General features: G+C 33.5%; 1 long non-coding RNA gene across 1 annotated transcript in view; it reads left to right on the top strand.

Moving 5' to 3' along the window:
* Nucleotides 1-26,701, top strand: part of LOC116664251 — a 112,651-nt gene extending 85,950 nt beyond the window's left edge. Inside the window, exons 6-10 of the long non-coding RNA XR_004320671.1 lie at nucleotides 18,809-18,955; nucleotides 21,777-21,880; nucleotides 22,826-22,873; nucleotides 23,603-23,717; nucleotides 24,353-26,701. This is a non-coding gene — a long non-coding RNA (uncharacterized LOC116664251). The remainder of the gene's footprint in view (nucleotides 1-18,808; nucleotides 18,956-21,776; nucleotides 21,881-22,825; nucleotides 22,874-23,602; nucleotides 23,718-24,352) is intronic.
* The last annotated feature ends 286 nt before the right edge of the window (nucleotides 26,702-26,987 follow it).

Below are 26,987 nucleotides of genomic sequence, written 5' to 3'. Positions count from 1 at the left end.
AATGAACTTAGACAATCTCCCTGCAGTGCTTTCCAACTCTTTATCATTTCCATTTTTCTGGTTATCTTTTCTAGATCTTCTTTGTTTAGGCACTGACCTCAGCCAGCCAAGTATTAATATTTTATGCAACTTGTTCTAAAGACAATCCTCTCAATTGTGTATGTCTAGTTCCAGAAAACTCTTCTCTCAGCTATTCAGTTCAAAATATTACTGTATACTACATAACCGAATGTGAATATTTTGTATCCTAATGTTATCATGAAGACTTAGTAGAAATATTTATGTATATTACAAATTCCCAAAACACTAAGACATCTTTTGCTTTTTTATTTTGCTTTCCTGATTTGTGTAATGAACAAAAATCTGTAAGGCACTTAAAGCATTTTAGGAAACAGGTACACTAGAAATAATAGTATGTGAAATAAAACTCCTCATTTGTAGACTGTCAGTAAACACATACTATGGTTTTTAATATATTTATGAAAGATATAGCATTCTCCATAAAATTCACCTACTGATGTTTACTACAACCTACTTCAGAAGATGAGAAAAACATTCTCATCATCAGCACATCTTAAACTTGGAGACAATCAAAACATGAGGGTGGGAAAGATTCTGATATAAATGATAAATGAGCAAAAGAAAAGAAAAAACGTAGTAAGAAATACTCCAAAAGATTAATTTAAAATCTTGGCATTTTTAAGATATCAAAAAGTAAATTTCACTTAAGTTCTGAACACAATTATTGATTATTTAAATTTAATAATTTTGGTTGTCTCCTGAGCTATAATTTTAATTTTTCCTAAATTATGTCCATTTTTAATATATGCACAAACATTATGCAAAAAAAAAAAAAACCCGTAGAGTAGAAAGATCCAGTTTGAAGGTACTTTCCCTTCAAATATTTCTTTGTAGATGTATTTTTTCCATTTCTTTTAAAACTCCCAGTGGTAAAATTTTCACATGCTTCAGCTACCAACACAGTTACTGAAAAATATGTGTAAAACATTTATCCTTAATGGGCTATGGATGGAACATTGATCTTAAAATGTCTGAGGAAAACATATAATGGGGTTCATGTAATTTAATTGGTTCTAATGTTGATATCAGAATGCATAATCCACATTTTAAATAAATGCTAAGTGAACTTGAGTTTTAAAAGAAATTTATTTTATGTTTTAAAAAATTTATCCAAGTAAACAACATTTTTTTTTTCTCTCTCTGAACTTAGATTCTGCTGCTTCCCAGGGAAGAATATTAAACTGTATAATATCAAACTCCACAGTCATCTCTCAGTATCTGTAGGGGATTTGTCCCAGGACCTCCCACAGATAGCAAAAACCACTGAAGCTCAAGTCTTCTATTTAAATGACATAATATTTGCATGTAATGTACATATATTCTCCCATATACTTTAAATCATCTCTTTTTGTTTTTTGGAACATCCCAGAAGTTTTTAAAAAAATATTTTTGATCCATGATTGGTTGAATCTGCAGAGGCAGAATGCGCAGATACAGAAGGCTGACTATATAATATAAACTATATGTATACTATATATTTTATATACAGAAACTATTTTTAGTATATGTATAATTTTTGTTTTCAATACTGAGAAAAATTGCAATGGACTGTCAGATTTTCTCTAAAAAATAAATGGCACTTAACTACAAAATAACAAAAATTCAAAGAATTTGTCACATAAATATTGGAGAATAAATAACATATTTGGTAAAAACTCTAAGCAGAAACAATAAAAAAATTGTAAATTTCTGTTTATAAGCTAAATGAATGTAACAAAGTTGGCCAGAAAGTTTAGGCACTAGCATAATGAAATGTCTCTTAGTAATTCTGTCATTGAGATTAACAGTGTGCCACAAACAGAACTTTGTACCTCTGATACTATTAAGCATTTTCAAAAGAAAAGATCATTTACTCACAAACTAAGATGATTAATGATAAGATAAGCAATTAAAGCAGCTGTGGATGAAGTTCACCTTTCTTTTCTGCTTTTCAATTAGAAATGTTATTCTAAAAGAAATAACTGTGGTTTTTAGTAATTTATCATTTGAAAGATATATAACAAAAGTAAATTTAGAAATATCAAAAATTTTTGAAGAATTATTTTTAAGTCAAAATAATTTATTTATAATTATATAGCCATCCATATATGGAATTCTTAGTTATTCAAGAAAGATTATCATTGACATGTTCTTTAGAATCCATTAGATTCTTATTCTCACTCAGCTTCAGGAAACATTCATATTTCTGGTATACATATAGTCACTAACCTTAAGTAACTCACTATGTAATGGGAGAGACAGGCTACACAATATGACACGTGGATACCCTTGGAATGAATGAGATAGGACCATTTGGATTGTAGAAAGTAACTGACCGGTTGGAAACCAAGATGCTGCTATGACCTTGTAAAATAATATTAAATTTCCTGACCTTAAAGTAGAATTTCATTTGCTGAGAAAGAATTGAAACTAAAGGATATATGTTGTCCTGCAATGAATAATGACCATAAAGGCCATAACAGTGTTGTCAGCATGACCAAATTTTAGACAGGATTCTTCCTGACTCGGGACCCTGTCCCACTTTTCCTAGATCCTTACTTTAGAAAACCTGAAACTGCAAATTCTTTCTCTGCCCTTAGGAGATTTAACTCTTTCTAAAAAGCTTCTTGCTACTTTTATAACCCAGGACTGTCTTTTTCAAGGACCCTTGGGCCATCTCTGGAATATAATTCTCAAGGGAAGTTGTGCCCTACCTCCCAGTCTCTGTGGGAGGACAGGCACCTAACTTCAGTGGGTGCCTCCCTCTTGGCTGTGAAACTACCTCCTTCTTCAAGTGCCTATCCAGAAGATAGGAGAAAGTTTATTTTTTGCTTTGTTTAAAGACGATTAGCAAACACAGATGGCCAATGATCACTCCACCCCAGCTCTTGAAGCTCTCCCACATTTTATTTCAGTGGAGCTGAGTCTCCACACTTGGCCTATTGCTGGTGATAGTTTCAAAATAAAAGCAACTTCTGTTACTCATCTTGTGCAGCACAATGTTTTCTTTAACAATAGGATTAGGTGATATAGTGCCAAATAGTTTTTCTTTACAGATCATTTTAAACTATAAAGATATCCATAGCTTGAACTTTTGTGCACAAATTATGTCCTATTAAAGCAGAAATTAGAAGTATGAATATAAATCTTGGTAAAACTGTGTCATAATTTTGGCTTAATCCGTTTGTTTAAATTAATAATACAGGAGAGATGTACAAAGGAAGATAAAAATATTTTTTAGATGAAGAGAATGTCTATGGCCAGTCATGTTTTTCTAATTATGCATTTGTCTGTTTAACAAATAGCTCTGTATACACCAAGATACAAATTTAAGGTCCTTGCATGCATGAAGTCATCTTTTCATTTAATAGACAATCAGACAGAATTTGACGTAGTTAGATAATACTTTAAAGCAGCAGACAAAATGAATAATATAGGTCACCAGCATTTAAAAAATTTCAACATACGGTGTTAGAATTCAGAAAAAAAGATTTGTGAAAAAGTAGAAATTACTTGGGTCTCGAACTATGAGAAGACATTGGAAAAGTGGATAAAAGAGGAAAATATATTCAAGAAGAATATAAATTAATAAAAATTTTTGAATTAAGAGTAACCACAGTGCATTTTATGGACTACCTCGAAGGAGTAAAAGGAGTGAGAAGAGGTTTGGGAGGCTTTAAAGAAACTGGCTTTAGTTACATGTAGCAGAGTATAAGAACCAGCAGACTTAAGCTACCTGTGGAATCAGATTAGTTGCAGTGAGAGTGTTGGACTACATGACTTGGAAGGATAAGAGATGGTGGCAGGCAGTGATTTTAATTACCAGGCTCGTGAGGTTTGACTCTTGCTTATACTATTTTTATATAATGTGAGGAAATCAATTTCAATAAAAAAGTAAACCAAGTGATTTTAATTTCTTACATGGATATTTGCATATTAATCACAAATATTTAATCTCATGTCTTCTTATCTTAAGTAAAATAAATGTCTTGCCAAGAAGTGTTAGTAAATCATGATGAGTAAAAGTGATTTTCATATACATAGAAATTTACAGTTTTTAAAGCAGTTATAGAGACACTTTTTATTGAGGTGATTTGTATACACCTATGTGATCCAATTTAAAATATAGCTAGGAATTAAAGATTTAGACGGACTACTTCAAATGACCACTATGGTCAGTGATCTTTACATAGGTCAGAATGACAAAGGTTTGAAATCATTAATGCCAGTAATTCAGAGTGAAACCCTCTGACATTAGTTCTTAGTCAACACCCACAGTTTTAAATGCTTACTTAAACTGCTGCAACACCCCCAGCCTCTAAAATTCATGACAGCCTCTCTGTAAATTCACCCCTGTGGTAACCACTACTCTGTTCTCTGTGTCTATGCATTTTTTGTTTGTTTTAATATATTTCACATATGAGTGAAACCCTACAGTGTTTGTCTTGCTCCATCTGACTTATTTCACTTAGTGTAATACCCCCACGTTTCATCCATGTTGTTGCAAATGAGAAGATTTCATCTTTTTATGGCTAAGAAGTATTCCACTGTCTATATATACACTGCATCTTTATGCATTCAACCATCAGTGTTGATGGGCGCTTAGTTTGTTTCCATATTCTGGCTGTTATACATAATGCTGCAAAAAACAGAGGGGTGCACTGATCTTTTTGAGTTAGTATATTTGTATTCTTCAAATAACCCAAAAGTAGAATAGCTGGATAGTGTGGTAGTTTGGTTCTTAATTTTTTGAGGACGCTTCATATTGTTTTCCACAGTGACTGTACCAGTTTCCATTCCTACCAACAGTGCAGGAGAGTTCCATTTCCTTTACAGCCTCTCCAGCATGCCATTCTTGCCTTTTTGATAATAGCCATTCTAATGGGTGTGAGGTGTTACCTCATTGTGGTTTTGATCTGCATTTCCCTAATAATTAGCGATGTTGAAAATCTTTTCATGTGTCTGCTGTCATCTATGTGTCTTTAGAAAAATGTGTGTTCAGCTTCTCAGCCCATTTTTAAATTTTCTTCTTGGAGTTTAATGGTTTCAGGTATTACATTTAAGTATTTCATTGTGAGTTGATTTTTGTGTATGGTTTAAGATGGTGTAATTTCATTATTTGCACATGGCCATCCAGTTTTCCCAACACCTGTGTTTCCTCTGATTTTATCTGAGAATTGGCACTTTCCATCCTCCACTACCTCTGCCAGAGTCATCGCCTGATGCCCTCACTGTGGTTGCTTGTGCTGTCAGTCGTTGGTGCCTTGCTGTCACTGGTTTTGCCTTGAGCATTGGGATAGCGCTCACCTCCACTCTGTCTAGGGTCTCCTGGGTCTCGGCTCAGGGGGAAAGGGAAGGGAGGTGGCGAGGGGAGCCAGGGTCACAGGTGCTTCTGCCGTGTCTGGGGTTGTCAGACTTGCAGGTGCACTTGCTGTGGGCAGGGAGACCAGAGCTGTGGGTCCTTCATGGCTGGAGGGATGGGGTCTCAGGCCCCACTTGCACTGCTGCCGGGTTCTCTTTGTGCATGGGTGCTGCTGTAGCCAGGAGGCTGGAGTTCTGTGAACTGCTTCCTCTGATGCTGCCAGGCGGTGGGCTCAGCTGCTGAAGCTGGTGGGGATTTCAGGCACCATCTCCACTTCCCCCCAGTTCTGCCTACCTTATGTGTTCCAGTCCCCTGCCTTTAGATGTACAGATGTGGGGAATTCTCCGGCATCCTGGTGTGTTTGACAGAGGTATCTGTGTTGAGTTATGGGTACATTACTGGCTGTAGATTGAAGAGGAGAGACAAGGGGAGCATCACGTGCTGCCATGATGCTGAGGTCACTCTTAGACTTTTTTTTGTATTAGCAACATTAACCTTTTATTATATATAATGAAAAAATGTCAACCACTCAGTCATTTTCTTTGGACTTTGCCTTTTTTGTTTGTTTGTCTGTTTTTTGGCCAGATAGAAGTTTCTATTTTATTTTTATATGGCATAAACAATAAAATTGCAATAAAAATCACACCTAGGTTTCTGGGCCAAAATTCAAAAGCTTTCCCAACATCCAGGATATAAAGAAAGAAATCCAAGTCTTTGTCTATAATTTCAAATTTATTTTAACATTCAGAACTCTGATCAAATTTGTTTCATTTAGGGGTATAAACAGATATATTTTGATCCAATTATCAAAATGCCTCTATAGTTTTTCCCAAACTTTTAGTAAAAAGATAATTTTCCCCAGTGATTTGAAATGCCATCTTTATTATACAATAAAGGTCCATGTTTTATTATTTGCTGTTCTATTCTGTACTAAATATATACCTTTCCACATGTCAGCAACATAATATTTCAATTGTATAGACTTAATGGTATATTTTTGAGTTCCCAGTGTTTAATTATATTTTCTGTGTTTCATAGTTAGTATTAAGTATTTATGTTTTCCATATGAGCTTTAGGATAAATTTTTCTGGCTCCAGGAAAAAAAAAAAGTTGGTATTTTTATTGGTGCTGTTGTTTCATCATTATTATTTCAATACTACTTAACCAACATAAAAGTTTATCTGGATCAAAATTCTTCTGGGTTGTGTTTGGATATTTTGGAGTGGAGTTAATCAAATTTAGGGTAGAAGTAACTTAAAAAGTCCTTCATCATTTTAACATTGTGGAAACATAATTTATAGTATTTCTAGATCTCCATAGTATAATCCATTTCTTCCTCCTACCATATTAAGAAATGGAAAACAAAATATGAATCGAGACTAGATTGGGTTACAAATTAAGAGCTTTTCAAGAAAAAAGAACCGTATTTCTATTCCAGTTAGTACAATGTTAAGAAGCTATTTTGTCAAAGCAGACAATATTTTTTAATATTCTGAAATACGAATAATAATCTGCCCTAAGAAATCTGAAGACTATAATATGATTTGCAATATGAAAGTACTTTGGGGAAAACATAAAATATTATAAAAATGTTAAGTATTATTAGTATTCTAAATTCTTCAAACACTATGTCTTCCTAACTTATTAATGAAATGACACACTATTGAAATAATTTCATTTTTAACAATGCCTCAAAAAATATGAATGTCCTTGCTTTCACTGGGTGATTACTCACAGATGAGTGACCAAGCAAGAGTCAGACTCCATTTTTTGATGTTTACCTGCTATCAACTTTTAAGTATCATCCCTCCCCCATTGCCTGTGCTCAGTCTGGGCAAACTAATAAGAAATCCTTGGTGTTCTCTCCTTTGATACCTGCAGGAAATTCAAACCACACAAGCTGCCGCCTCGCCCTCGCCCCACCCCCAACCACAGTAAAAAATCCCTTAGCCAGTCTCCTTTCAGACCTCCCTGAGAGCCCTGCCCTGTGTGGTGTCATCACTCTCGATAGCTGAACCAAATTTTAGTGATAAAGAGACCCCTGCTTTTTTCAGGGTGACCTTAACAGGGCTTAACTCAGGCAGGATCTAATCAATTGAGGAAGACAGCACAACAGCTGGATGGTTGATAAATAACCAGAAAATTGATCAGTTTTCCTCTTTAATCGCCTGAGTCTCATATGATGTTTAAAAAGTAATTTACATAACACCTAATGTCATTTTTAAAATATTGCATGGAAGTAAATAGGTCCCAATAAAGTAAGCTAAGAATAATAAGCTCTATTCAATTTAGAAAATATGAACGTGTTATTTTCATGATGCAATTTTGAATAAATAAAATATTAAAATGTGTTTAGGTAAATACCTTAATTTATTTAAATAACTTTAAACAAATGTTAAATGTTTGCTAACAAAGTACTTAAACAATATGTAGCTAATAATCAACCTTTACATAATGATTCACATAATGATTTCCTTCACATACTGTTATGTGTTTTTATCACCAGAATGCAAAATAAGTAATGATTTTTTTCTATGATATATATCTCTGGCTGCAAGAAAATTTACTGAATATAATAACCTCCTCTTTTATGGAAATAGTCCTTTCTGAGGTTTATGGAATGGTAATAACAATTATTAGGGTATAATATTCTTTTATAAAACTTTCAGTATCTTTGAAAAAGCCAGCATTTTTATCTGTCTAAGTATTGAAGTAATAATTGTGTCCCTTTGCATTTAAAAAGCTGTAAATTGCTGCTTTCAGAATATGTTTGGACTTCCGTGTAGATAGAATATATCTTTATGCCTTAAGAATTTCTTCTTATGAAAAGTTGCAGCATGTACTAGATAACAAGGTTTGGAATATTAAACAATCCAAGTTAAGTGATAAGGATCTAGAAAGATTTAAGTACTCTAGGAGAAAGGATTTTTAACTTAGATGCCAGATAACCTTCTTTTAAGTACTATATTCCAATGTTATCATTTATTATTTTTTCTTAATTTAAAAAAACAGATAAATGGAAATTCTAGGGTTGGAAAATTTATTTGAAAAAATTCTCTAGCTTCACAAGACACAACAACATGCATTTTGACCATGGTGGGGGGGGGGTGTTTGTAAAATCTTACTCTTATTATTTTCTTATTATTTTCTTATTATCTTTTTATTATTATTTATCTTCTTATCTTATCTTATTTATTATTATTTCAACTTACTTTAAGAAAGATCAGACTTTTTACTAACAGCATGGAAAGAGAGATTCTAGTTCTGGTTAGCACTGCTTTACTTTCAAAACTTAAGTTACAGTAACTTGAACATAAATATTCTGCATTGGGTTTTCATCCCAAGCAAGCAGAAAGATAGATTAGTATAATGGTTAAAAAAAAGAAAACAGTTTTGAAGTTTGTTTACATGTTTGCTTACCAGATAGTAGCTGCAACAGACTGAATTTTTGTGTCCTCTTCAAATGTATGTGTTACGACTCCAACTCCTGATTTGATAGTATTTGGTGGGAGGGGGAGGGAGAGGGAGGAGGTAACGTGCAGCTTCCTATGAATGAGATGAGTGCCTTACTTATGAGAGACCCCAGAGAAGCTCTTCGCCCATTCTGCCACGTGAGGACAGGGTAAGAAAATGGCCATCTGTGAGCCAGTGAGTGGGCCTTCGCCAGATACTGTATTTGCCAGAACCTGGTCTTAGACTTCCCAGCTCCTAAAACTGTGAGAAGTGAATTTCTGTTGCCTGCACGCTTATGGTAGTTTTGTCATAGCAGCCCACAAACGAAGGCAGTAATCACTACCAGAAGTAGGGTGCTGCTGTAACAAACACCTAAAAATGTGAAAGTGGAAGTGGCTTCGGAACTGGTTAATGGGTAGAAGCCGGCAGTTTTGAGGTGCAGGCTAGAAAAGCCTATGTTGCTGTGAGCTGTGAAGGAACAGTTAAGAGTGATCCTGGTAAAGGCTCAGAAAGAAAATGGAGAGCTGTAGAGAACGCCTCAGTCTTCTTACAAAATACCTAAGTAATCATGAACAGAATGTCGGTGGAAATATGGGTCATAAAGGTCATTCAGATGAGGTCTCAGAAGGAAATAAGGAACATGTTATTTGAAACTGGAAAAAAGGTTTGTCCTTGTTCAGTGGCAAAGACTTGACTGAATTGCATTCACATTCTAGTGTTTTGTGGAAGGTAGTACTTGTTAGCAAGTGATGAAATTGCCTATGTAGCTGAGGAGATCTCTAAGCAAAGTGTTGAAGGTGGGACTTGGCTCCTCTTGGCTGCTTACAGTAAGATGTGAGAAGAGATAAATGACTTAAAGATTAAGTTGTTGAGCAAAAAGAAAGCAGAAGTTAAAGATTTGGAAAATTCTCAGCCTATCCATATTGAAAAAAATGAGAACATTTTTTTCTTGAAGAGATAATAAGGAGTTTATTAAAAACTCATTTTCATCTGGAGGCAGTTAACATTTACAATTGAAAACCCAGCTCACTACAAAAAGGAGGGAGAAGGGGTTAAAAACTGCAACACTGACAAAAGGACTGAGAGAGTCAGGGCCTGGGGTTGGGGGTGGGGGAGATGGAGGCAGCCCCAGGGGCCTAAGGTCCCTCCCCTCCTGAGGCCAGACCAGGAGCAGGGTCCAAGCTCCTATTTTTTATTTTTTGCATCCTTTTTTATTGAAGTATAGTCAATTTACAATGTTGTGTCAATTTTTGGTGTATAGAATAATATTTTGGTCATACATATACATATATATATATTCTTCTTCATTATAGGTTACTGTAAGATATTGAATTTAGTTCCCTGTATTAGATAGTATAAATTTGTTGTTTATCTACTTTATATATAGTAATTAGTATCTGCAAATCTCAAACTCTCAATTTATCCCTTCCCACCCCCTTTCCTGTCTCATAACAATATGTTTGTTCTCTAAGTCTGTGAGTCTGTTTCTGTTTTGCAAATAAATTCATTTGTGTCTTTTTTTAGATTCCACATATAAGCGGTATCATAAGGTCTTTTTCTTCTCTTTCTGGCTTACTTCACTTAGAATGATGAACTCCAGGTCCATCCATGTTGCTGCAGATGGCAGTATTTTATTCTTTTTTATGGCTGAGTAGTATTCCTTTTTATATGTATACCACATCTTCTTTATCCAGTCATCTGTCAATGAACATTTAGGTTGTTTCCATGTCTTGACTATTGTAAATAGTGCTGCTGTGAACACTGACGTGCACGTGTCTTTTCAAATTATAGTTTTCTCTGGATATATACCCAGGAGTGGGATTGCTGGGTCATATGGTAACTCTATTTTTAGTTTTTTAAGGAACCTCCAAACTGTCCTCCATTGTGGCTGCACCAATTTTCACTCCCACCAGCAGTGTAGGGGGGTTCTTTTTTCTCCACACTCTCCCCAACATTTATTACTTCTAGACTGTATAATGGTAGCCATTCTGACTGGTCTGAGGTGATGCTTCATTGTAGTTTTGATTTGCATTTCTCTAACAATTAGCAATGTTAAGCATCTTTTCACGTGCCTTTTGGCAAGCTGGATGTCTTCTCTGAAGAGATGTCAATTTAGATCTTCTGCCCATTTTTGGATTGGGTTGCTTGTTTTTTGATATTAAGCCATATGCGTTGTTTCTGTAGTTTGGAAATTAATCCCTTGTCGGTCACACCATTTGCAAATACTCTCTCCCATTCTGTAGGTTGTCTTTTCATTTTGTTGATGGTATCCTTAGCTGTGTGAAAGCTTTTAAGTTTAATGAGGTGCCATTGTTTATTTTTGCTTTCATTTCTATTACTCTAGGAGCTGGTTTGGGGAAAAAAAAACCAAAACGTTGCTGCGAGTTGTGTCACAGTGTATTCTGCCTGTATTTTCCTCTAAGGGTTTTATAGTATCCAGTCTTACATTAGATTTTTTAATCCATTTTGAGTTTATTTTTTGTATATGGTGTTAGAGACTGTTCTAATTTAATTCTTTTACATGTAGCTGTCCAGTTTTCCCAGCACCACTTATTGAAGAGACTGTCTTTTCTCCATTGTATATTCCTGCCTCCTTGGTCATATGTTCGTTGACCATAAATGCATGGATTTATTTTGGAACTATGTGTCTGTTTTTGTGCCAGTACAATACTGGTTTGATTATTGTAGCTTTGTAGCATATAGTCTGAAGTCAGGGAGCATGATTCACCCAGCTCTGTTCTACTTTCTCAACATTGTTTTGGCTATTTGGAGTCTTTTGTGTTTCTATACAAAGTTTAACATTTTTTGCTCCAGTTGTGTGAAAAATGTCATTGGTAATTTGATAGGGATTTCATTGAAGATGTATATTGCCTTGGTAGTATGGCCATTTTATCAAGATTCTTTCAATCCACGGCACATGGTCTGTCTTTCCATCTGTTTGTGTTGACTTCAATTTCTTTCATCAGTGTCTTGTAGTTTTTGAAGTGCAGGTCCTTTGCCTCCATAGGTAGGATTATTCCTAGGTATTTTATTCTTTTTGATATGATGGTAAATGGGATTGTTTCTTTAATTTCTTTTTCTGATATTTTGTTGTTAGTGTATAGAAATGCAACTGATTTCTGTATATTAATTTTGTATCCTGCAACTACTATTTGATAAGAAGATTAATATGGATCAGCCATCTTAACAGAAGCCTCGAGCTATTTTCCAAGAAAATAGAAGAGTGACTCTGAAGCTAATTCAAAGATCATCAAGACTGACAGTCCCATTATAGGCCTAGAGTGCAAGGGCTTAGAAGGACAGAATGGTTTCAGAGTGGGGTACATCCTGCAAGTAACATTATTGAGCATTTTTCTTCTGGTGAAGAAATTGAGATAAATATAAACTGAATAATTTCCTGGTTTCACTTAGTTTTTGAAAGACATAAATGGGAATTGAGTCTTATCTATACAGATAAGATTGTTTGTTTACTCATGAAATACTAAGAAAAGATAAAACAGTTGGGTCTTATGCAGTTCATATATTGAAAAATGAAATATTTCATAGTGGGATTTTTTTGTATATATATTTTTATTGAAGTATAGTGGGTTTATAAAGTTGTGTCAATTTCTGGTGTACAGCCTAGTGCTTCAGTCATACATGAACACACATATATTCATTTTCATATTCTTTTTCACCACAAGTTACTAAAAGATATTGAATATAGTTCCCTGTGCTATACAGTATGTACTTGTTTATCTATTTTATATATAGTAATAAGTGTCTGCAAATCTCAAACTCTGAATTTATCCCTTTGCCCCTGCTTTTCTCCCCTGGTAATCATAAGTTTGTTTTCTGTCTGTGAGTCTGTTTCTATTTCATAAATAAGTTCATTTGTCTTTTTTTCAGATTCCACATATAAGTGATATCATATGGTATTTTTTCTCTTTCTGATTTACTTCACTTAACAACTTAAATGTCCATCAGCAGATGACTAGATAAATATGTTGTGGTATGTTTATGCAATGGAATACTACTCAGCCATAAAAAATAATAAAATAATTCCGTTTGCAGCAACATGAATGGACCTCAAGATTGTCATTCTACGTTTCATAGTGTTTTGTATTACTTTGCAAAAACTGGATGGACCCCCATCTAAAATTTGGTTTGGACATCCAGGCTTAAGATACTTCACACACTAAGAGACTATAATAGAAAGATTATTATTTACACAAGAGACTCTGAGGAGAACTGAGAGGACACGAGCAGATCTAGGCTAGTTTGGACAAAGCAGAGGGAGTGTGTTGGAACTTTATAGTGCCACTGGGGAAAAGTTTCCTGCAAGAATGAGAGTTAAAGTTCCAGTCAAAGGATGAGTCACATGAGAGTGCTCTTATCAGCCTGTTTTTATGTGGGATCAAAGGCGAAAGGGACGATGGGCATGGAAATAAGTCAGCAGTCAGTCATCAAAAATGGAGTCAGTCTCTTTATCACACTTAGTGATAGACCATTCCATGTAATATTCAGTACCATGCTTACAATACCAAGGCACAAAGTGCTGAAAAAAAATTTTAAGTTAAAGTATCATTTAAAGCTTCAGAACATGTGAGAGAAAGACACAATTATGGCACATTTTGTCTCTCAAATACTCAATGAAATAATCCAAAGTATTTAATTCAGAGAAATCCATTAGAATGAAGAGATGGGTTCCTACAATATACCTGTAAGTTTAAAGGATTTCTTCACAAAATTATATAGGTGAAAGTTGAGCGAGGAGGATTTTAGCCACTACATGTTGGGGACAAGCCCTGAGCTTCATTCATAGGTTTTGTTTTGAAGCAGCATCCGGCTTTAAGGACAGACTGGAGCTTTCTTGAAGGGTTTCTCTTTCTCCGCCTTTTGCTGTGCCGTGCTTCATTTCTTTCTACAGCCTGACTAAACGTGTATTTAACGAATGTTTCGGAGGTGACTTGTGTTAGTCTGCCAGGGCTGTCATACCCAAGAACCACAGGCTGGATGGGTTAAACAAACATTAATTTTTTCAGTACTGGACATAAGGAGTCTGAGATCCAAGTGTCGGCAAGGTTGATTTTTTTGAAGCCTCTCTGTTTGGCCTCATCTTTGTAGCTGTTCCTCTTCTTCCTGTGTTCTCAATGATCTTCTCTCTGTCCTTGCCTGGGCCCAAATTTTCTCTTCTTATAAGGACACCTGTCATATTGGATTAGAGCCCAGCCTAACGACCTGCTGTAACTTACTAACCTCTTTAAAAACCCTCTCTTGAAATACAGTCACATTCTGAGGTACTGGCCGGGTTAGGACTTACATGAATTTTGGTGCGGCAAACTCAGCCAGTACCATGACTCATCCTAAATGAATTAAGCTCTTGCCGCTTTAGCTATCTTCCTTTAATCAAATTCTCCTGCCAACAGTAGAACCCACTGAATTCTAAACTGCCAAAGTGAAATGGCAACACAATTCCTTCTCCACTAACCAAAAGAATGATTGAATTAACAATTTCAGATAAAGCTTGTTATCTACCAATATTGTTTTTTTATTATATTTTTTATATTTTTATCATTGCATTTATGTTTAATCCCAAAGTATTTGCTACTGTCCTCTTTTCAAACAAACAAGCAGCTTTGAGATTGGTCAAGCCTGGCTTTTTACTTTAAACCTGAATCCAAAGCAAAATCTGAACTCTCTTATTCTAATAGTTTTCCAACCAAAACTCTTTCTTTTTTAACATTTTTTAATTGGGTTATAGTCATTTCCAACCAAAACTCATTTTTTCTTTACTTTATAGTTTGCAAATTCTGAACATTTTAGGTCTTCCCCCCGCCCCCACTCTGTGTTCCTTCATATTATTTTGCTTAGGTTTACCTGTGACTAGTTCAACGTTAGCAGTGGTGGAAGGCATCATTTGCTTCATCTTGTATCAGGAAATAATGCTTATAACTATCTTAGCTTCAGTTATGTGATAAACTTGAAAATTATTGTTTTTTCCCTGGATGAATGTATATTGCAGATTATCAAGTACCTTGTCTGTATGCATGTGCTTTATTTTCTTTAATCTATTAGGTTGGCGACATTCAGTTACCTGTGTTCCAAATATTAATCCATTTTTGTTTTACTCTGTTAAATCTTTTTTGAACTTTTGATTAATCCAGATTGCTCAGTTAACATCCTAACGTGTATTTAGAACTTTAACTTCCATATTTTCATAAGATTTGTCTATTTCTTTTACAAATTTGATAACAAATTTAAACGCATTTGAGAAGCTATTGGTCTTTTTCTCTGTATTAAGTATTTATGCATATGTTGTTTTTTTCCTTGAATATTTTATGGAACTTGCCCATGTGACACTCCAAGTGGGTACCTTGTACAGGTAGATTTTTGATCACCAAATTGATTTTTAGAATGTTTGCTGGTCTGATCATACTTTCTACCATTTTAGGTGGCAATGTTTACAATTTTAAATTTATTAGAAGCCATCATTGTGAAATAATTTAAAAATTATCAGTGTAAAATTACATGCTCTTCTTATTTTGTACTTCATACATTTTATATTGTTACTTTGAGGTTTTGTTTTTTTTTTTCTTGGACACAACAAGTGCTTCTCTATTTTTTCATTCCAAAATATGTAACAGTGTCACTGATCAGGATATTTATTATTTCTTCCTACTTCCTTGTTTCTTCTTTAACCATAAAATGTGTTGTCTACTTTAGTTTTTCTTCCTTTCAGTCATTTGTTAGCTTTTTAACAGTTAACTTTTAATAAAACAGTCTTTTCTTAATATTGGATGGTATGTCTTTATAGAGCTTTCTAATATAAAATCATGTTTTCTCCTGAGTGTCAGTTAGTCAACATGCCTCAGGATTTGATATGGACTACTTTTATCATGGCTCACCTTAAAGTTATTCTAATTTCAATTTTGCTTTGACTTTATTTAGAGTTATTAAGAAGGGTTCTCAGTTAATATTCTGACTGAGTATGTTTTATTTCCAGATGTTACTTTTTTATTACTGAATTTAACCTTTCGTAGTCAGTGCACATGGAGAAGCTTTGTTTTTTAGAATTTATTGAGATTTAAATGGCCAAATATGTTATTTTGGGCAGTTTTATAATATGTGTTTGATGGGAGTACATGCTTTATCCTTATTGAGTTATATATAGTTTTATTATATTATACTTGGTAATTTGTATTTTTGAGTTGTCAAAATTTGATCTTACCATTGTGGATTTATCATTTTTTGCATATCTTATTTAAATAATAATTTGGTTGGATATAGGAATCTAGGTTGAAATAAGGGTTTTTTTGTTTTTTTTTTTCTTTTCTTTTTTACAGGAGGGTAAGGGGGTGGAGGTAATTAGGTGTTTTTTTTTTAGAGGAAGTACTGGGGATTGAACCTAGGACCTTGTGCATGCTAGTCATACACTCTACCACTTTAGCTATACACTATCCCCCCAAAATATGTTTATTTTTAAATATTCATGTTACTAAGCTGTTTTCTGGCATCCATTGATATTGATGTCTGATATCACCCAAATTTAACTCATTTGTAGAGAATCTGTAAGTATGTGTGTTTCTCTGGAAGATTCTAATGCTTCTTATGGAAATACAGAAAGTTTACATTATTACCAATGTTGATTGATTGATTGCATTTTTTTATTCATTTAGTTTTCTTTGCACAGCTAGTCATTAAATAAGCTATTTTAGTCCAATCATTTCTATTTTTCTTGTTTTATACATTTATAGCTTCTAATCACTATTTTCCTTCATGTCTTTTAAGAAAATTAATGACAGAAATGCTAATGTTTCAACTTTACTTTCAATTTTTCCAATTTTCTCTTTCTCTCTTTTTCTCTCTCTTTCCTTTGGAGCATAGTTTGAATGAATTTCTCAACTCACTTTGTTCTTAGCTGTGTATTTTCTTATAGCACTTCAATTAAAAGTTTTTATTTTACAGATCAAGTTTAAACTTCCAAGATTCAAAACTAATTCTTATTTATGGATGCCATGATCTCATGTTTCTTTATTATAGTTCTATTCTGTATTCTCAAAGAACTCTAATTTCTGTACTCACATCCCATGGTCCTCTCAAGATTTTTACAAACTGCCATGATGATATCATCCTGGTGCTTGGAAGAGAGGATTTTCTCACTGAATTCAGATTTGTGAGTCAGTATATCTGGTTGGGGTTTGAATTCCTTTTTTTTTTTTTTTTTTTTTAACTCTTTCAGGTGTTTTACATTTAGGAAAGTTTGGAAAACACATTTTTACTCTCTAAGCCACAGTTGGAAACTTTTCTTTTTAAGGAGCCAGATATTGAATATTTTGCTTTGGTGTCTATAATATCTTTATGACAACCATACAACTCTGCCATTGTAGTGAAAAGCAGCCTTTGACCATAAGTAAATGATATTTATGGTTGTATTCCAGCAATAATTTATTTATTGAAATTTAACTAGCATCTCTGATATTTGAGTATTATATAAACTTCACATTATGAAATATTATTCTTTAAAATTTTTTTCAAAATTTTAGTTTCATTAAACCAGTTTAGTCTGTGGGCCATGTAAAAATAGGTGGCTATTCTAACCCTAACCCTAATCAGGTTTTATTTAGTGATGCAAACATTGGGAATTTGTCTACATGGTTGAAATATTCACACAGGACTTGATCATTCACACTCATACAGACAGAGGAAATCTGCTGAATAAAAAATGCTCCTTTACCCCTCCAAGCTGCTGCCAGGGACAGCAGAGTGCCTAAGTGTTGAACGGGGGCTTCAGACTCTGTGAATATTGAAGAGTTAGGCTACTTCACTGAGAACTTCATGTTGCTCACTGTCCTTAACAATATTCCTTGCTGTCAGCATTCGGTTGAAGATGTTCCACAGCACAATCTCCACCACCAGTTCGTCCCTGAGGTAGACGATGACCCTTTTACCATAATCCTCCCCTTGAGAGCTGTAATTTGCTGACCCCAGCTCTACATCATAGTTCTCAACTCTTCTGTCATATTATAATCAGCTAGTGACCTTCAAAATACATAGGTAATATTAACTATTGTATATAAAAATATATAAAAAACAGATTTTTCTGTATAGCACAAGGAACTATACTCAATATCTTATGATCACCTTTAATGAAAAAGAATATGAAAATGAATACATGTATATATATGCATGACTGGGACATTGTGCTGTACACCAGAAACTGATACATTGTAGCTGACTATACTTCAATTAAAAAAAAAAAAGCATAGATACTTGGACTTCCACGATAATTACATCATTAATTTTGGGGAATTGAGATTCAGATAGTGACATGATTTTTAAATTCTCCAGGGTGTTGAAACAGGGTGTTGATAGAGAAGTGACATATACGCTGAGGTTTGGTTTTTTTTTTTTTTTTTTTTGACATTTTCCAAACATTTACCCTATCATTCCTTTGGAGTCATTGCTTTCTTATTCCTCATCTTTGGCTTTCCTGAATAGAGAACTTCTGCAGCAATGAATTTTTTTTTTGCATGTTTAATTCAAAATTATGTTTTTGATATTTATATACTTGTTAATACATATAGCAGGTATCCATTTACTTTATTTTAATAGCTTTATTGGGGTATAACTGATGTATAAAAAACTGCACATACTTAATGCATCCAATTTGGTGATTTTGGACATATGCATATCCCCATGAAACCATCGGCACGAACAAGGTAAGAGGTATCCATCACCTCCAAAAGTTTCCTTGTGCCTTTCGTGTGTGTGTGTGTATATGTGTAATAAGAACGTTTCACATGAGATCTACCCTCAACAATTTTTTAAGCACGCAAAACTACACTGTTAACGTTAGACACTGTGTTGCACAGCAGATCTCTAGAACTTATTCATCTTGCACAGATGAAAAATTATAATCGTTTAACAATTCCCTATTTTGCTACCCCGCAGCTTCTGAAGACAACCATTCTATTCTCTGCTTTGAGTTTGATGAATTAGATACCTCACATAAGTGGAATTGTGCAGTATTTGTCCTGTGACTGATCAACTCAAAATGGATTACAGACTTAGAAGTCAGACCTGCAGCAATGTATTTTTGTGAGTTTTATTGTATTATCATATTCTTTCCAGCATATATATATAATATATGTAATATATATATATACACAGATTATACATATATATATTTGTGATTTTAGGGTTTTGGTTTTTTTTTTCTCTGTAAATTTTATCCCAATATTTTCTATTTTTGAAGAATTTCTCAAAGTTTTGCTTCTGATGATGCCTTCCATTTGGTTTCTCTTTATTGTTTCTGATTTATTGTTTTTCTCATAACACTTTGTCTATCATGCCTTCAAATACAGGGATAGCTATTTTAGACTACATGCAGTTCATTTTCTATGCTCAGTCTTCACTTTTTATCCAGTTTTCACTACTTTTTATAAGTTAAAAGGCAATAGTGAGAAAAAACAGTAAATAAAATAATTATGAAAGAAATGTCTGTTTTACTTGTTTATCCAGCCAGGTATCCTTTTTGTTTTATTTTTGCAAATTAGTCCACAAGAATTTCTCTGATAAATAGTGTAGGTATACAACAAAACAAAAAGAAGTAAATATGATGAAATATTTTTCGATACATTAGAATCATAGAAGAATACCATAGATTTTAAAAATACAAAGTCACTTTGAGAACACCAAAATCGTTACTTTCTGAAGTTTGCTTTAGTCTCGTGGTAAATCACTTTTGAAAATGAAGTTTTCTCTGGCATCTTCCCTGTTATTCTCTTGCTGCAGACTATTTTTAAAGAGCATATATGAATGAAGAGATTTTATCCTGGGATTTGGCAATAGAGAGGGAAAGAATTCCCCCTCCTCATCTTCAGTATACATTTGGTTGCGGTCAGAATTTGCGTCTTAATTAGGCATCACCCTTACGAAAATCTATTAGGAATTTATCTTGTGAGTCCCTTCAAATGGAGGGGATATTTTCTTTTTATTTCTCTTGCTTTTCCTGGAACTGAAGTTGTGGATAAGAATGCTTTTCTAGGAGGAGTGTTCTGTTATATTTACCCCAATAAAATGGGCACATTAAAAACAAAAACAGCACTGAACAACAACAATAATGAAAACAAAAAAATAGAAGCATTGCTTCCTTAGATGTTCCTTCATCCCTGCTGTGATAATGCAGTCAGCTGAGACTCATTTCTGTGGTTTTTTTTTTCAATTTCATTCTTTTTTAGTATTTCATTTCCTCAAACATATACAATAAGAGATAGGCTTTTTGCTTAACAATTGCTCTAGAATAGACAAATGCAGCGCATGGTGTATGGGAGTATGGGACAGTGATCAATTATTTTTCTACTGTAGCCTTGCTGTTTGGCTTCATGAATCCATTCAACCTTTCATTAGTGGTAATTTTTCTCTGTTTCTGGAAATAGTGGATAGATTTCCCTAATGTGGTCACCTAGTATTACTTTATGTTATCTTACGAGTCTTCCAAGGGATATATGGCAAAGAGGGAAGGAGAGGGAGTAAACTGTAGCCAACTAGTTAATATTTTAATGCAACACAATAATTGTGTTTTATTTTTCACTTAATGGTAATGATGAGACTTTCCAAGATAACAGATTACATAGGGGAAAAAAAACAACTATGAGCTTCAGAATATGCTATTTCTTGTCAATAATAATGCAAATGGATGTAAATATTCTACTCTTAAGATATACTGAATTTTAAAAAAGCAATATGATTCACTGGTACAGCATTTCACATTAAAATAAAGCATAAACATAGTTCTAAGTTTTCATTCACTTTTTTTTTTGGAATAATCACCATCATCCAGAAATTTTAAAGTAAGGAATTATATTGTTTTCCTGGGTGTATTTCTTCCTTAAGTAAAACTGAGGTTCTTTTACTAAAGAGTATGTTGAGAATACGTGTTTGAACATACAGCTATATTCCCTACCATGATCTGCTCCTTTAGTTATTCAGACATCTGTATTCATCCTTCTTATTAAAATGTACTCAGCCAGTTCTCAAACAAGGCGACCCTGAAGTTTCATCCAGTTTCTGCAGGCAGGTCTCCTTCTCTGTGGAATGTATAGCCCTCTCCATCAGCAACTTTTCTGAGGTTCTGGGACCTATAAACAGTCTGGACAGAGCTGCCTGCTATTCTCTCTGGGCCCTGGTTCTGCTCCCTGAGACCCTTTTCCTTGTCACGCTCTATATGAAATGAGTACAGAATGTATACCCTCCTGGAGACTCTGGACTTCCCACAATTTTCTTCTTAGGGTCCAATATTAGAGAAATATGGGTTGCTTTACAGGAAAACAATCACAAGCTTTAATCCGTATTCCAGTATAAAAAGTTCTATTCCCTCTATGAGAAGAATAGGTGTCAGTTATTCATAAATTAAATGTAATAAACGCTCTTTCTAAAACAATCTGTCTCAGTTGTTTGCTCACGGAGACTCCTGGGGTTGGTTGTCTGTTAGTGTATATGAAATTGGCTACATGCCCAGGCCTCTTGCTGGATTTTTGTGTGTGTATAAGACTATACAAAATATACAAATGTGTGAATACTCTGTTATTTATAAGCATATATACATGTATATGGAGATTTAGATATAGATATTAAGACTGGGGCAATTAAAAATTTTTATCTTGATATTTAATTCTAATTAAAATGTCTTTTCTTGTTTGACATTTAATGAGTCCTAGTACAGAGCTAACGTATCTGTGTAACGAAAAGATACTTAGTTCTTGACCAAGAGATTAAAGGTGTTTTAATGTGCTTTTAATCACTAAAAATGAGAAGAAATTGAAAAACTTCCTTTTAGTAACTTCCATTTGCTTACTTTAAGTAAAAAGCAAGTGACATATGACATAATTCTGATTTTTTACATATTATTACATTCCAGAAGGAGAAACATTCTGAAAAGAAAGGAGCATTTTGAACTGTGAAGTTTGTCCCATCTAATTGAGAAGCTCAATGAAAGCATAAAGGCAGAAAATGGAATTATTGGTATACTTGAATAATAATTAAAGCCTTTTTTCTAATTTATAGAATAATGTGTCATATTCATAGGCCATCTTACATAAATTATGGAATAGTTTTAAACATAAAATATAATGTCTTCTATCTAAAAATTTGGGGCAAAACAGAAAAAAATTTAAACAATTGATAGGTGGAAAAATATAATACTCTTATGTATTATTTAAAAGAACAATGAGTGGTGACATGTGCTAAATAGGTTGGTGTGATAAAGACGGCTAACTGTTCCACTGTGGTCATTCTGCATTGCTCAAGTGACCATTTCACAGCCTTCCCTAAAGCTAAGTGTGGCCATATAACTAAACGTTGGCAAATGAAATATTGGCCAAAAGTGATAGGTACAATTCTGATTTGCACTCTTTTAAAAAAAATTTAGCTCTTTATCTTTTTCTACCACTTAGGATTTTTTTTTTAATTTTTATTTTTAAATGGAAAAAGTGTATCTTTTCATTACTTTGAACCATTTCTTGTCAACTGGCATATCAGTCAGGTGATAAGCCATTCTGACAATGTAGATAAGGAAGGAAGAGCAAAGGACAGTAGGAATTTTGTCCCTTTCATATTCAACTTATTTAATTTCAGTTAACATATATTTAATTAAAACAACTAAATGGTGAGTAAAATAAGTAATTTCATAAGTTTACAAAATGCATTTATACTATGGTTTCCATTAAACTGAAACAGTTTAAAAACCATGGCAACATGCTTACTCAGCTTTAGGAGAGTTAGAAAAAAAAGTGTACCTTCACCTATAATTTACTATATTTTCATTTTAGAGATAATAACAATGTTTTCTAATATTTTTTCTGCTGATGTTTTCACATTTTTGCTATATGAAATAATATCATGCAATGGATTATAAATATGGAAACTAAGTAAAATGCAAATAAAAATATGCCTGTGGTTATGGACCAGAGAAACAAAGTAAAATATTCATGGAACAATGGAAATACTTTCAATAAGGTACTTACTCTTCATACATATTTTAAAGTTCCTGAGAAGTTTGGAAACGTTCCGTTCAGGACGTGTGTGTGTGTGTGCGCGCGCGCATATTGAGCACTGATTAAGTCATCAGACAGAATGGAAAATACCCAACTGAGTTTTAATCAAGGAAACAAGAAAAGACAGAAAAAAATTGTATTTAAATAGTGGAAGTGATTCTAGACTCAAGTAATCGGGGTAGAAAAGCACTAAATTAAACACATGAGCAGAAATAAAATCTGAAGCACATTTTAAGCAGATAATTTTATTATACAAAACTCACTTACAATCTATACTTTCAAGCATTTAAAATTGCTACTGTATTTGCCTCAATAGATAACTGTTCCTTAAAAACATATTATTGGTGTTACCCTTTGGTTCACTATTTTTATTAGTCCAAAATTCTCTTTTCCTTTTCACACACTCTTGTTTGCCTTATTAGTTAAGTTTATGAATGAAAGATGGAAAACAAGAAGAAATCATTTTTATAAAAGGGAGTCCATAGAGGAAAGAAACAGCATTTCCCACTAAACCATTCGATCTACAAGTCCAGATACTGTAATAACCAAAGAATGATTGCTATCAGGTGCTGGTTAGACCTCTACTTCCTAGTTGGGAAGTATTTAATTGTCAAATATTCAATTGGGTAAGGGTATGTTCACGGATTGATAAACTTTGATACAATTTTTTTTCTTAATTTCTTTACTTCAGATGCTATTCAGGTTAATATGAGAAGATATTTGACAGACATTAATTTACAAATAATAGCATGCAAAATGCCAGAAGATAGAGACATTGAAGTCCACGAACGGAAATAGGGTGGAAGGTACGTACTGCTTTGTGTTACATTTTTACATTTATATATGCATCACATAGTGATATTTATAAAACTAAACTATAGTTTTCAATAAAGATAGCATAAAACATTTTAAATGATAACAAAGCATTGTGTAAGTTTAATTCTCAGCATTCTTTTTTCCCTTGGATATAAATAAAATAATGGTTTTAATGAAGGGCATTTTGAAATAGATGAAATACAGCATATCTTGGATACACTAATTATATTGGGCAGATATTAAATATCTGTGCTTATTTTAGATCTGCTTGAGTTATCACCTATTTTAGGACCCTCCAGAAGTTTTTAAATTTATCTTTTTCTTATAAAATATATTTTCCACTTACAGAATGCAACTTTATTAATAAGTCTATCATTTCTGTATGTTAACCGAATTATTCAAATTCTCTCAATTATTTTTTGCTACTAAATCAGTTGCATTCTGAAAATAATATCAATATTGTCACTCTTACTTTTTTCTTGAATTTGCCTGAATATCTAATATCTTACATATTTTCAAATTTTAATGGTATGTTTTAAGAGAGTTTCCTGTGTATAATGCATAGAAAAGTTGATTTAAGCCAATGTTAAAATCTGTTGTTTAAAATGAATTTATTTTTTTGTAGATTCTTTGTTGCTCACAGCCAGTACCTGGGCTCTGGAATCTCTGCATTGGAGATCCGTTATCCTTTCCACCCTGTGGAAACACTGCCATTTTCTGGGATTAGGAATATCTGGCAGGTCATCTTAAGTAAGACGGAAGAGGCTACCCTACTCTAATAGGGTGAAATGCTTTCTGAAGTCTCACCTTTTCCTAGCCATAGAGAACACCTTTTCACTTAGGCTTCTTTCTGTTTCTTCCTCCAACTTTGGCTCATAGAACAAAATCCTTTCTGTGTAGGCTCCTTTACAAATCATGACTTACCCCTTTACCAGTCTTTCACATACATTTTTCATGATTTGGAAGGAGAAATATGTGTAAGAGGGTGTGAATAAACTGGAAATCTCAATAGATAATAATCTGGTTAATGAAATTGCATTAAAAGATGTTTTGTTTTTTAATTAGGAAATGAATTTTATTTAACATCTATATTTGACATACACTCTTGCTCAAAGTATAACTAGAAGTTTTGGAGGAAATGTTTTGAATATCTGTCTAAAGATTTAGCATTTTATCATGAAAACTCATTAATTTCACAGTTTAATTTACAGCAAATAATCAATGTAACATAACTAGTCTTTGATATTTTGGAACAAGTTAAAAAATACCTGTGACTCACACATCATAAAAAATATGACCTATTTATCATTAATTACTCTTTACTTTCTTCTGAAAATAAATAATGTATATTTTTCTGAAGCCTAATTTCCCAATGTTATGTGTGAAATTCAGGGGAAAATAAATGCCTTACTAGTTCCATATACAATTATTGAAAATCTTAAGGATTAGCCTCTTAAAATTAAAATGTACCTTCTGTAATGACTAAAATCTCTGTTATTTCAATGAACTAACTGTGCACTCATAGTAATGGTAATGAATTGCCAATATTAATACTGTCTTAACCTGAATAATTTTGCGTGAACAAACATGGAAAATAGTCAGTTTTTATCCAAAGTGAATCAGATTATGGGTAATTTTTATTTTTAAGATTCTATAGTGTGAAACTCTACTAGAATGAACCAAATTGCTAATGTATGTACACAAAGATTAGTAAACTTGTTTACTTTTTATAAATACTTTTACTTGTTATAAATACTTTTTGAAATTTATATTTTAAATAATGCATTAAATATGGTGATTCTTAAATTCTTATGTTGGGTTCAAATTCAGTGTGAAGGGTCAACTCTGAATATCCCCACAGCAGGTTCATTCTTAATTGATAGTGTTTGGAGTAAGTCCCCACAATCAACACTGATATATAATGCCAAATATAATTTAAATATTTTTTTAAAAGGTAAAGATACTCCCACCTTCTTCTTTGTCAATATGAAGAATGATACACCAATTTAAGATAAAATATGAAGGTCTAAATCACATGGCTGATGAGAGATCACAGAATACAACAGCTAATTTTGTTTTCTTTATTTTAAAAATTAAATTTGCATTTTAAATATAAATATCATAAAGTTCAGGAGTGTTCACTAAATATAGATGTTAGAATTTCAATCTCTACTGTGCTTTTAAATGGACATGTTGATAACAGGGTGGTTGAGAATTTGCAGTTTATATCAAGCTATTGGTTGTGTTCCGACTTATTTTATTCTTAGTGAAATCAATATTTCTTGCTTTTATTGGGCAGAAAAGCAGGTAGTGATGAATCACATGAATGTCTTCCTGATTTATTTGTATAACCACAGTCAGTATAACTGGTCAGTTGTGCTAGCTGACCTATTTGCCATCTAAATGTTTATGCTCTCTTCTGCAAAGGATTAAACCACACAGGTGAGAAATTGTCTTTTACTCTGAAACCAAGCAGCTGTAAAATACCCAGAATCCTGAGGCTGTATCAAGGGACTGAAGTCAATGGGTTGACACTGCAGAAGTCTGTCCTGCTACTTTATTCAGGCATCTGCCAGGAGACGGCTGTCTTTCAAGCATACACTCTCCAGCCAGACTCAGCAAATCTGAAGTCAGAGACCTGACAGGCCTTAATTAGATTTCCTCCGCATTGTATACCCTGAAAATGACACTTCTCGTGAAAAAGACTTCCTTCCGAGTGACTTGAATCCTGGACTTTTTAGGAGTGGCTGCTCACAGAGGATTGGGTACAAGTCTGTGTGAAATGCCTTAGCACAAATTTCCTTTCAAAATAGATGGATGTTTAGAAAATGTTACCATTATTAAGATTTAATTACGTAGTAAAAAGTGAGAACTGTCTTTTTAATTAAATAGATTTATTAGGTACCCACTGTATGCAGATAATTGTAACAGTCATTGTGAGAGATACAAAAAAGAAAATAAAACAAGAAATAATAGGGAAAGAAAGACAACTTCTCTTGTGAACACATACTTGTGTTTAAATCATGATTCATTTATTCCTTGTGTAGATTTAGGCAAGTGGTTTAATATTTTTTGGCTATTAATTTACTCATTTCCAAATGCCAGTAGTAACATGTGAACTCCTTACTGTGAGAAACAGGCACATGTAAATATGCAGTAGAGATCTGGCCACAGAACTTGGAAGAAGCCTGTGGAGCGTAGAACTCTGTCAGTGGCAGTTCACTTCTTGATGGGTTGACCAGCGACCTTGTTGAGAGTGA

Source organism: Camelus ferus, chromosome 6, assembly GCF_009834535.1.
Source record: "Camelus ferus isolate YT-003-E chromosome 6, BCGSAC_Cfer_1.0, whole genome shotgun sequence".
NCBI classification, from domain to species: Eukaryota; Metazoa; Chordata; class Mammalia; order Artiodactyla; family Camelidae; genus Camelus; species Camelus ferus.
The sequence above is the reverse complement of the archived record's forward strand: the minus strand, read 5'-3'. Positions and strand labels throughout refer to the sequence as shown.